Genomic DNA, 12,786 nt, shown 5'->3' with positions numbered 1-12,786 from the left:
TGCTCTCGCACAATTACTGGTGGCCTTCCTGGGCCCAAGATGTCAAGTCCTTCGTTGACGCTTGTGAGACCTGTGCTCGGTCCAAGGTTTCCTGTAGGCCACCTGAGGGTCTCTTACGTCCTCTGCAAGTGCCTACGAGACCTTGGACACACATCTCAATTGATTTTATCACATATTTACCCCTGTCCAAGGGGAAAACTGTAATTTGGGTAGTTGTTGATAGATTCTCCAAAATGTGTCATCTTATCCCTTGTGCAAAATTCCTAATGCTCGTACCCTAGCTACACTTTTCATTAACCACATATTGTGTCTGCATGGTATTCCAGAGAACATTGTGTCTGATTGAGGTGTTCAGTGTGTTGCTAGGTTCTGGAGAGAATTCTGTGGTCGTTTGGGTATTTCCCTGTCCTTTTAGTCTGCCTTTCACCTGCAGACAAAAGGGTAGATGGAGAGGTTTAACCAATCTCTGGAAGTTTTGTGGCTGATACCCAAGATAAGTGGAGGGACTTCCTATCTCTAGCAGAATGTGTGTTAAACAATCATGAGCAGCGCTCATTAAAGATCACCGTTTTTCTGCAATTATAGTTTTAACCCGAGGTATTAATCTATTCATGCCATCGAGTCAGTTAACCCTTTAGCTGAAGCTATATTCACTAAACTGTGCACACTTTGGGCCCAAGAACATGCAAATAAAAGACGCATACCTAGCCATCAGTATGTTTTAGGCAAAAAGGTCTGGCTCTCTACTAAGAACCTAAGGTTAAGGGTGCAGTCCGGCAAACTGGCACCCAAGTATATTGGTCCGTACACTGTAGAGATCATTAATCCTGTTACTTTTAGATTAAAATTGCCTAGGGTATTCTAGGTCCTCAATGTATTCCACAAATTTCTGTTGAAAAGGTATGTTCTTCTGGTTTCTCCTTCGACTCTCCCTGCTTTACTGATTGTCCAGGGGAGCTGGAATATGAAGTAGAAAAGATTTTAGATTCACGCCAGGTACAGGGTTCCATACAATACTTTGTGCATTGAAAAGGATTCGGCCTGGAGGAATGTACGTGGGTGTCTGGCAAAGATATGCATGCCCCACAGCTGAGCAGTGTTTTTTGATTGACAGATGCCTCTGCCTGTTCGGAACCTTGAGCGCCAGTTCAATTGGGATCCGGACAGGGCTCTTGATCTTCATAAATGGAAGCAGAGCCAGTTATTTACTGCTGGCAATTAGGTTTCATACCCTGATCCCCTTTCTATTCCTGCGATCCCCGATCCTGTTCTCTCTGTTTGCTACTCGTTACCTGACCTCCCGCTCGACCTTCTGATTATCCGTTTGCTTCCTGATTTTGAACTGTGTTGTCCGTTTGGTTCTGACTTGGCTTGTCGACTCCTCCATTTTGTGTTTGTCTGTCTGTCTTGCTCAGTGTTACACTTATTTAGTGTAGGGCACGTCTTCCTGGTTGTCCGCGGCCGCCTAGGGCCGACTGAGGAAAGTAGGTAGGGACAGTGGGTGGGTTCAGCTTCAGGGCCCACTGTTTAGTCTTGTCTCATATCTCCCGTATGTTTGCCATCTGGGGGTCAGGCAGGCAAAAGTAGTCAACAGGCAGGGTTGCACATTGCAGAATCAGAAGAGTACACACTGATGGGAGTCAAATACAAACTGTTGGTCAGGGCAGGTGATATAGGTTCAAGTCAGCATGTTAGCTTTGTGCAAAGCTAAATGATCTGCTTTTGAATCCTGCAGTCTGGCCACTCTTTGAAGAAGGTAGAGATAGCCCAAGGACCAGCTGGAATATATGGATACAGCCCTGGAAAACATGGAGAGTATCCATGTCTTCCAGTCGGTCCTCAGGCTGTCTCCAACCTCTAATCAAAGCTTATCAAAGTGTGTTCCCCTCATCTCTAGTATATACCTGTGCTTCTCTGAAAATAAGACCGGGTCTTATATTATTTTCTTCTCATTCTCCACAAAAAGATCTAGGGCTTACTTTCTTCCATGAGCAACAGTTACACATTAGGCTCAATTCCTTTCTTGTACTCGACTGAGTTTTTTGGGGGTAGGGCTCATTTTTAGAGAAACAGGGTAACCCTTAATATATATATATATATTCTTATTTCGTTTCAGACAGTACAGGTTTTAGTGGTGGCTCTGGGTAAGCTGTAATTTAGGTAGAGGCGACTCAGAGTGTGTGGGTTTTGCTTTTTTTATGGCAACATAACAAGGTTTTGATGAGTAGTATTTACCTGGTTTAATATTTGCCCAATATTTTATAATCAAAAACAAACAGATCCTTTAGACTGGTTGCGATATTATATATTTATCTATTCAACATGGTAGTGAGTGCATTACAAATCAGCTTCTGCTTACTCACCACTGTAAATAGTAAAAGTAAAATATTAAATTGTTACTTAAACAAAAAGAGGATTCAAGCACTCAATTCCCAATAAAACCAATACTTTGCTCCAAATTCCAGGGATAAGAATCACAAAACGGGGTGCAATCAATATTAATTTCTTGTGTAACCTGCACTATAGAGGGAATTACATTGAGCCCCACTGTAGCAGTTCTTTCAATTTTTTTAAAATAATATAATGATCCCAGGGGGCAGTACAGCCACAGATGATGCTTGGTGCTTGTGGTTTTGCTCAGAATTTTCAAGTTATGTTGCAGATTTGTTGCAGATGTTCACCTCATATTTTACATATGATAAATCATACGAGTTTCCTCTCGATTCACCACAGACTTGCTGTACGATTTACAGTTAAAAGATTCTTTGGCGTGATTATGCTATAAAAACATAGGAACTAATATTAGGTCCATACACTGTGCCCCAATCTGTAAATAGGCCCCCACATTGTACCCTTATCTGTACCTAGACCCACATATTGTGGCCCTATCAGGGACGTAGTTAAAGGCTGATGGCCCCTGGTCCAAAATTTTAGCTTGCCCACTATCCCATCCGATGAAGCGCAGTTAGAGGCCAGAAAAACGTTATATCCAATTACTCTAAGTGACGCTCCCTAATGTGCCACCGTGTCCTAATGAACTGTCACTGTGTCCCCTCATGTCCCCTCCTGTGGTATTCTTTAATAATAATTGTTTCCCAATCTTTGACTCTTCAGCTAAAGCACTAAAACTCCCATTATGAACTGTCAGCAGAGCACGATGGGAGTTGTAGTTATGCAGAATCAGAAGAGTACACACTGATGGGAGTCAAATACAAGCTGATGGTCAGGGAAGGTGATATAGGTTCCGGTCAGCACTTTAGCTTTGTGCAAAGCTAAATGATCGGCTTTTGAATCCTGCAGTCTGGCCGCTCTGAGAAGAAGGTGGAGACAGCCTAAGGACATGGATACAGCCCTGGAAAACATGGAGAGTATCCATGTCTTCCTGTCGGTCCTCAGGCTGTCTCCAACCTCTAATCAAAGCTTATCAAAGTGTGCTTCCCTCATCTCTAGTATATACCTGTGCTTCTCCGAAAATAAGACCGGGTCTTATATTATTTTTTTCAACTCAAAGTGTGTGGGGTTTGCTTAAAGTGTTTTTTTTTTTCTTTTTTATGGCAACACAACAAGGTTTTTGATGAGTAGTATTAACCTGGTTTAATATTTGCCCAATATTTGATAATCAGAAACAAACAGATACTTTAGACTGGTTGCGATATTATATATTTATCTATTAAACATGGTAGTAAGTGCATTACAAAATCAGCTTCTGCTTACTCACCACCGTAAATAGCAAAAGTCACTATATTAAATTGTTACTTAAACAAAAAGAGGATTCAAGCACTCAATTCCCAATAAATCCAATACTTAGCTCCATATTCCACAGATAAGAATCACAAAAGGGGGAAAATCTATATTCAATTCTTGTGTAACCTGCACTATAGAGGGAATTACATTGAGCCCCACTGTAGCAGTTCTTTCAATTTTTTTAAATAATATAATGATCCCAGGGGGCAGTACAGCCACAGATGATGCTTGGTGCTTGTGGTTTTGCTCAGAATTTTCAAGTTATGTTGCAGATTTGTTGCAGATGTTCACCTCATATTTTACATATGATAAATCATAGAAGTTTCCTCTCAATTTACCACAGACATGCTGTACGATTTACAGTTAAAAGATTCTTTGGCGTGATTATGCTATAAAAACATAGGAACTTATATTAGGTCCATACACTGTGCCCCAATCTGTAAATAGGCCCCCCCACTGTACCCTTAGCTGTACCTAGACCCACATATTGGGACGTAGCTAAATGGACCCTTGAGCAAAATTTTAGCTTGCCCCCTATCCCATCCATTGAGGTGCAGTTAGAGGCCAGAAAAACGTTATATCCAATTACTCTAAGTGACGCTCCCTAATGTGCCACCGTGTCCTAATGAACTGTCACTGTGTCTCCTCATGTACTGTGGCATTCTTTAATAATAATAATTGTTTCCTAATCTTTGACTCTCCAGCTACAAAACTAAAACTCCCATTATGAACTGGTAGCAGAGCACGATGGGAGTTGTAGGTCGGCAACATGGAGAGACAGGCTTCAAAACTACAACTTCCATCATGAACTGTCAGCATGGCATGAAAGGTGTTGTAGATCTGCAACCTGGAAAGCCACGTGCTGCAAACCTACAACTCTTATCATGAAGTGTCAGGAGGATATGAAGGGTGTTGTAATTCTGCAACCTGGAGAGCCACAGGCTGCAAACAACTCCCATCATGAACTGTCACCAGGGCAGAAGAATAACAAGCCTGGTACTTGTTATGTTTAACCAACCAGTGTTAGGCTTAATATCAATACTGCTCTTCCAAGAAATCCAATGACCCAGCAGAGTAATTGTAGGTAGACATGTTCAGTTGTGTTCCTTGCTATCATCTGGAGTCAGTGTGGACAGACCCAACTCATGCACTGTGCAGTGGGTGAGTTTTGTTTGTCAGACTCCAGATTACAATTGGGGGTACCACTGAACTTTCTGACTGTGCACAGCACTACTGCCATGATGGAACAGAACTAAGTATGTCAAATCCTCCATTGGGGCCAATCCATTGCTGTTAGTCAGGCATTTGCAAAATGTAGTGGCACCATACTGACTGACTTGTGCAACTCCGTGAATTGTGACTTATGCAACTCTGTAAATTGCAAATAGGAAAGGCATTATGTGCCAATGGGCAGCCTCTCAGAGACCCACAGAGCACATAGGTGCATATCTAGGTCCCCAGCCCCACTGCAATGGGGTCCCTTGTGATTAAATAAAAGTTATTTTTTTTATCTACAAAAAGTTCTGTATCATTTAGGTGGAGGATGCCCTTATAGTAACATTGAGCTCCTATAGTAACCAGTCAGGGCTAAGCTTTCTTACATTAATTCACCTTTACATTAACTGATAATTATTATGGAGAGGGGCAGCTGTTGTTCCTGAGCCCTTGGCAGAAGTACCTTAGTTACGACATCATATGCTATTCATGGGAAAACTGTAGCCAATCACTGAACTTAGTGGTGTAGTAGTGCAGCAATTACATATGACTGACAAGGCAAGGGAATGACTGCAGGCCCCATGCAGTGTATGGTGACCGTAACGTTTCTACTGGAGACACGCTATTTTCATTTAATAGGGCCCGAGCATGGAATTCACCTAGCATGGGTGTATGTATGGTGACCCGAACTTCCGGCACAATTGGATAGAGCTGCATAATTACAGGTAAACTGTAGTTTTTTCCATCATATAAGGGCTTTGCTGAGTAGTTTTTACTCTGTTCCTGAATAATTTTAACACTTAACCAATACTGCGGAGCAGAGATAAATAGACTTTAGACCGGCTGTGTAATACTTGGCTAATTGACTGTATTTAGCTAGACAGTGAGTGAGCTACAATATTAAACTCCTTTTTATTCATTACAATAAAATACTTAAAGTCAGGCCATTATATTCATGTGTACATGCATACTTAGGCTGGGTTCACACATAAGATATAAGTTCACACACGTAAGACACCGGCCGTTCTATGACCCAGCCGTGTCACATAATGGCCTGTATCAGTAAAGTTTATCCCGGCATCTGTGTGCGCCCGCGCTAATTCACCATTGCACACAATGGAGCGTGCGGCCGGAGCTGCACTTTCCATTGTGTGAACTCTCAGTTCTGTGCAGCCGCTATTCAATGAAAAATGACATGTCAGTTTTCGCTGCGGCCGCTAGGGATCGCATTCCTTTTCAGTTGAAAGTATTTTTTAAATAATCACGGCCATTGTTGCAAATTGCAACAAAGGCCATGATTGATTAAAAAATATGTTGTGTGAACATAGCCTTAAAGGGGTTATTCAGCTAAATAAAATACATTTTAAATGACCACACTCATGTAAACAGCATTCCTGGACGGATGGTGATGCCGGGAGGGTTAATCAGAGCAAAGTCACCAGCAACTTGACCTCACAAGGGCCGGTTGGCATCACAGAGTGCAGAGACAGCAGGCCAGGGACGCTGTTTATATGAGTGCCGTGAATGGAGGGGGAGAAGAGGGAGTTCAGAGCAGGGCAGAGAACTCAGAATATATTTTTATTAACGTCCTCTATTGGGATATTCAGAGTGGTATCCATTGCATCTCACCATCATTGTATAAAGATCAGGAACAGATTGTTTTCACTTTATTAAGTTTCTGGAAGGATAATTAAACTTATGTGCACACATCTTATTAAGAGTATTTGTCTTAAGGGTATTTGGATTAACCCTGCGGCTTAAAAAAATGTTTTGCTATTAGACAATGACTATATTGCGTTGTTACTGCCATTGGAATATTACATTTATATTATTAATATTATAATATTAGTTATATTTTGGATTACATGATTTGACTTCCTAACAAGGTAATCCTTTATCACCCTAAATGTTTTTAGAGCAACTGGTTTCAAAAAGATATATATATATATATATATATATATATATATATATATATATATATATATACTGTGTATATATATATATATATATATATATATATATACATTTGCAAAACACTTCCATTAAAAAAAAAAATCTCAAGTCCTCTAGTACTTATTAGCTGCTGTGTGTCCTGCAGGAAGTGTTGTTTGATTTCCAGTCTAAGGGCGGGTTCACACTACGGAAATCTCGCGGACAATGTCCGCGGAATTCCGTCAGCTGTCCGCCCGCACATCTGGGCGCCTTTCCGCCGGCCCCATAGACACTATTCTATGGGCCGGCGTATTCCGCTATACGCTGAAAGAAGTGTCATGTCACTTCTTTTAGCGGATCGCGGAATACGCCGGCCCATAGAATGGTGTCTATGGAGCCGGCGGAAAAGCGCGTGCCCGTGCGGGCAGACAGCTGACGGAATTCCGCGGACATTGTCCGCGAGAATTCCGTAGTGTGAACCCGCCCTAACACAGTGCTCTCTGCTGCCGTGACAGGAACTGTCCAGAGCAGGATAGGTTTTCTATGGGGATATGGACAGAGGGGGCAGCAGAGAGCACTGTGTCAGACTGAAAAGAAAACACCACGATCTCATTTGCAATTGTTTATGGTTAATCCTTAAAAATTTTGCCTAAAAACTTCTCTTCTGGTCACCTCAGCCTATAATAATTGGAGCATACCAGGTCTCCAGGAATTGAAAGTATTTGTAATAATACATCATTATAGCATATAGGACTGCGACTGCCTAATAGGACTGCCTAATTTACACTAAGAGATTTATCTGACATATTTTGAAGCCAAAGCCAGGAATGGATTTGAAAAGAGGAGAAATCTCAGTCTTTCCTTTATGACGTGTTCCCTGTTTATAGCCTGTTCCTGGCTTTGGCTTCAAAGACCTGTCAGATAAATCTCTCAGTGTAAACGCAACCTAAGTGTCAGCAACTTACCTGACCGTGCTCCAGCGATGTCTGCCCCGGCTGGAGCGCAGCGCCGTCGCTCCGCCTCCGCCGGCCGGGGCCGGGTGACGTCACGGAGACCCGACGGCGTCCCTAGCGACCAGAGACGCCGTGGGGTCACGTGATTGGCTGTCGTCCGACCGAGACACAGCTGAGTGGCATTGCGCTCAGGGTGAGTGGCTTTCAGTTCAGCCACTCTGCATGCAGCGATGCAGCTGCTGTGTTTTGCTCATTAGGAGTCCGGACCAATTAGCTCTGGTCCAGGACCCTCCCTCTGGTATATAGTTCAGAGCCAACCAGCAGTACATCGCTGGCTATTAGATCAGTTCATAGATCAGTTCTAGTCCCAGCTCACCCTGTCCTTTTCCTGTTATCCCCATCCTGATTCCTTTTGCTTGACTACTCGTGTTTTGACCTTTGCCTGGACTTAGACTATTCCTTGTTTTCCTGATTCTGTACCTTGTTGCTAGTGTGGTTTGACCCGGATCGTTCATTACTCTCTATTGTGTTTGTCTGTCTGTATTGTTCTGTGTGTTCACTTACGCAGCGTAGGGAACGTCTTCGTGGTTGTCCGCGACCGCCTAGGGTCGATTGAGGCAAGCAGGCAGGTGACAGTGGGTGGGTTCAGACCTAGAGCTCACTGTCTTGTCGTGTCTGTATCACCTGATTCCTGACACTAAGTCTTTCTAGTCATAACAAAAGTAAAAGCTAATTTCAGGGTCCTGTCTCTATATCATGCTGCCCTCTGATTCCCTTTAAATTCTGTTAGACTAACATTGTCTTTTTGAAAGTATATACAAGCGGAGTACAAGAGAAGGTTGAGTAGGGATTATTTTGTTCATTTCTTTCTAGCCTATTCTTAGTTTTCCTGTTGGATTGGGCTGTGTATCCTGGTTGGCTGTGACCAACATACTATTGCTTACCCCAATAAAGTTACCATTGTCATGCTCTTGTTGTCTGTGTAACTAAGGTGCTTAATATACGTCATAAGGCACCTGAGTATACAAATAAAGATCACTCACTCATTCACATGCTGCAGTGTATAGTAAATCCAGAGAAGTGCTGAAATTACATCTCGAATAATAAACTTACAAATTGTCATGTTCGGCTAGGTTTACATCTGCACTGTTTTCTATTACTCTGTTTCATCATATTAGATTTAAAAAAAAAACAAACAGACTATATAATCAATACCAACAACGCCCTACAGACCCCACCCCTAGCAAATCTTTTTGCAAGAGGATTATATCTAGTCAGTTAATAGTCCATATGTAAAAAATATCCAATGTTGGGGTACATATTTGGATGATGTGTGATTGTGTGAGAGGGGTCTAGGGGAAAATTTCAGGATTTTATTGTAATTCTATTAATATTCAATTTAGAGCAGAATTTGGAAAGTTGGAAATTTGAAAAAAAATTGAAAAACAGCACCTATAACAGCACATATAAGAGATAAAAAGATCTACACTAAAGATTTTCAGGAACTTACAGCAACCAATTCGTTGTATCATTACAAAAGATTTCACCCCCCCCCCCAGCATGTGAAAAATTCTGTACTACCTAGTCAGTTTATTAGATTGCATAGAATCAACAGTGAATATGCCAATTTTATTACAGTCCCGATTATTGATGCAGACATTGCAGTAAAGAGAAAACCCTGAACAAGTGATTGAAAACGCTTTTAAGAAAGCAGTCAAGATGGATAGGAACCAAATAATAGGTGTGAGGTGCAGAGCTCCTTTCTCTCCTTATCCCTATTTTATGTTTCTCTCTTTTCTGAGTGTTTGCACTCATCCTGGTAAGACCAAACGTGATTACAATCAGCAGGAGGCACCTGTGCTCACATGACTAGTACCTCCTATTCTTCCCATTCTACCTGCTGGAGCAATGGTGAGTGATAAGACCATGTTCATCCTTGTGTTGCCTGGTGGCAGCTTTCTCCGCCAGTGGTGCCTGCTGAGTTTTGGGGGGTCCTTGGGGATTGGTCCTGTGACAGTGGGGTTGCAGAGCCGTTCTATGGCCTCCCTTCCCTGTTTGTGCTCGCTTTGCGGGGTTGGCGGTTGCTGACTGACACGGTGGTGAGTTAGTGTAGGGACTCATGTGAACCAGGAGACCTGCACATGGTACATGGTTCACTGAATTCCGGCCACAGAAAACTGACATGTCAGTTGTTTGCAGCGGCGTATGGGATCCGGGCCGGAGCGCACACAATGTGTGTACGCTCCGGCCAGGATCCCATAGAACAACAGGCATTGTTCCACCGCGGCAAAAGTACGGCCGTTGTTGCCATCGGCAACAACGGCAGTACTTTTACGTAGTGTGAACATAGCCTACAAGATGAAAGTTTGTTCCATGAGAAGAATCTGAATAATTAACAATATGTTAAATAGTTTCAAGTCAAATATAAGTATGAGATAGCCGAAGATTGTCTATAAAATAATGGTAGTCTCACATTCAAAGCTGTAGTGTATGGTGCAATAGGGAGCCTTAAAGTCAAAAGTTCAAGACATTTTTGCTTGTCAGTGTATAGTCTACATATACACAAACATACACTGTACAGTATATACATAGTTATACTCTACACACATATATATACAAATATATATATATATATATATATATATTTAATTCACTTTTGGCATCATCTGCAAAAAGGATTTCATTAGACAGTAAGCATTTCCATCCACACACCTAAGAGTAGGTGGAGTCATAACATTAATAAATGTAGAGACATCATAGTCCAGGTAAGGTGAGCTGGCAAGACAGACAGAGAATAATTTATACAAAGCCGTAAGGAAAAGAAAGCAGACTGGGACACGGATGTACTGGTGACCTGATCAAAACTGTAAGCAGATAGTCAACAACTGGCAATGAAGACAAGAACCATGGTGAGGACGTGAGGTGGGGCGATCTGCTGCATTCAGCAACTACTCTTCAGAAAAGAGAACTTTCCTTATTTCCAAAAAATGATGTGTCCCCAGCTGCTGCTACTGACTTACTGCTTCATCTCCTCAACCACTGGACAGAGTTCATCCATGTAAGCAAAATTTCTTATAAGATTACATGCAATACATGCAAGCTATTTTTGAAATATTAAGGAGCACAAGTATAGAAGAAAGACTTTATATAAATGTTAATGGATAGTTATAAAGTTTTGAAAGGGTTATATTTTTCTCTTATTTTATGACTAGAGATGAGCAAACCGGGTTCGGGTTTGAGTCGATCCGAACCCGAACGATCGGCATTTGATCAGCTGGGGCCGCTGAACTTGGATAAAGCTCTAAGGTTGTCTGGAAAACATGGATACAGCCAATGACTATATCCATGTTTTCCACATAGCCTTAGGGCTTTATCCAAGTTCAGCAGCCACCGCTAATCAAATGCCGAAAGTTCGGGTTCGGATGGACTCGAGCATGCTCAAGGTTCGCTCATCTCTAGTTATGACCTGTTAATTAGATGAATAGTGGGCTATATGTGATGTAAAACATGTCCAACTTCCTGGTTATCCTAGTGCCATGCTACGTTATGTGCTATGCTTCTAAAATTTTCGAAAAAAGTGTCTTTTGCCTGGAATCTGCTCAAAAATAAAATATTTACTTCCCTGTAATGCCACTGTCACCCACTGAGCCTGCTGCGGTGACATCACATAAATTGCTCACATGTTGTTGCAGCAAATCATTGGCGTCATTGGTGACATGCCATACATGCAAGAAGAAAGCAAAACTTCCAGAACTGCAGGTTTTTACTTAGGTAATTCTTATTCTGTCTCTGCAGTGACAGGCCACTCAGCCAATCACTGGCTGAGACAGGACAACACTGCGGCCAGTGATTGGCTGAGCAGGCATTCACTTCAAAGACGGGCTCGAAAGTGTCTGCAGCAGCTGTCGCTAGCAGGGGATCCCAAAGACAGCAGAGAAGCGTGGAAAGCTAACCATCATTATTATTATTTTCTATATATCTTTCATCAGCCATGCACCTCCTTTTTCACGTAGCGATGCACAGTGGTGGACGGTGATTTTTTTTTACATTTTTGAACTTGTTGAAAGAGAGCGATCAGCCAATGATAGCCTCCTCAGCTGATCGTTATCTTTATTACACGAGCTATTGTCTTTTACACGAGCGATTGGCCGAAGCAGGCCAAATTTGTCTGATTATTGTTCCATGAAATAGAGACATCGATCAACCGAGAACAATCAGACCGTGGAGAGGTAATGTATTACAGTTAAGGACAAGGGCTGCACAGACATCGCTAACGATGTCTGTGCAGCCCTTGCTAAATGATCATCGAGCTGTGTAATAGGCTCAGTAAACGAGCACCCATCTAGCAGATCGGCGCTCATTTAAATTATTGATCAGGCTGTCATCAGCAGATAATCACTCTGCATAAAAGTACCCTAAGGCTCAGGTCATGCTGTCACTCACTGTATTTGCTATCCCCAATACTACAGCTAAGAGATGAAACTACAAAATACACTACCTGGTCGCTGAGCTGGGTCTTTGCATGAGCTGAGAATACCTTTAAGCTTTATTTTTTGTACTGCTTAGTGTCTGCTGACAGGTGCATGTGTGCAAGGCAGAACCAGACAGGTTAAGGAAGTCTATTGCTACAAGACAGTTGTAGGTTATTAAAAAAAATTCTGGCAGAGAAAGCAAGAGACAGGGAGGCACCAGCTATAACCTGAGGACATTGAGCCAAACCGGGAAATAAACTACAAGGATGAATGAAATGATGACTATCACAATAGTACCAAGAGGTACGAGGGGAGAAAGCAAACAATGTGAATTATCAATGTGTTCCATTGTCTTCCCCAGAAGTTACTGACTGCTGGTTCCAACTGAGATTCACTTTCCCTCCAATGAAACAGCTTGTGTGGATGTCCGTGGGGCTCCAGAGACTCTAAGGGTGACTGTCACCTTACAG

This window comes from Dendropsophus ebraccatus, chromosome 8 (genome assembly GCF_027789765.1).
Source record: "Dendropsophus ebraccatus isolate aDenEbr1 chromosome 8, aDenEbr1.pat, whole genome shotgun sequence".
Classification (NCBI taxonomy): domain Eukaryota; kingdom Metazoa; phylum Chordata; class Amphibia; order Anura; family Hylidae; genus Dendropsophus; species Dendropsophus ebraccatus.
This window is presented reverse-complemented; position numbering follows the sequence as displayed.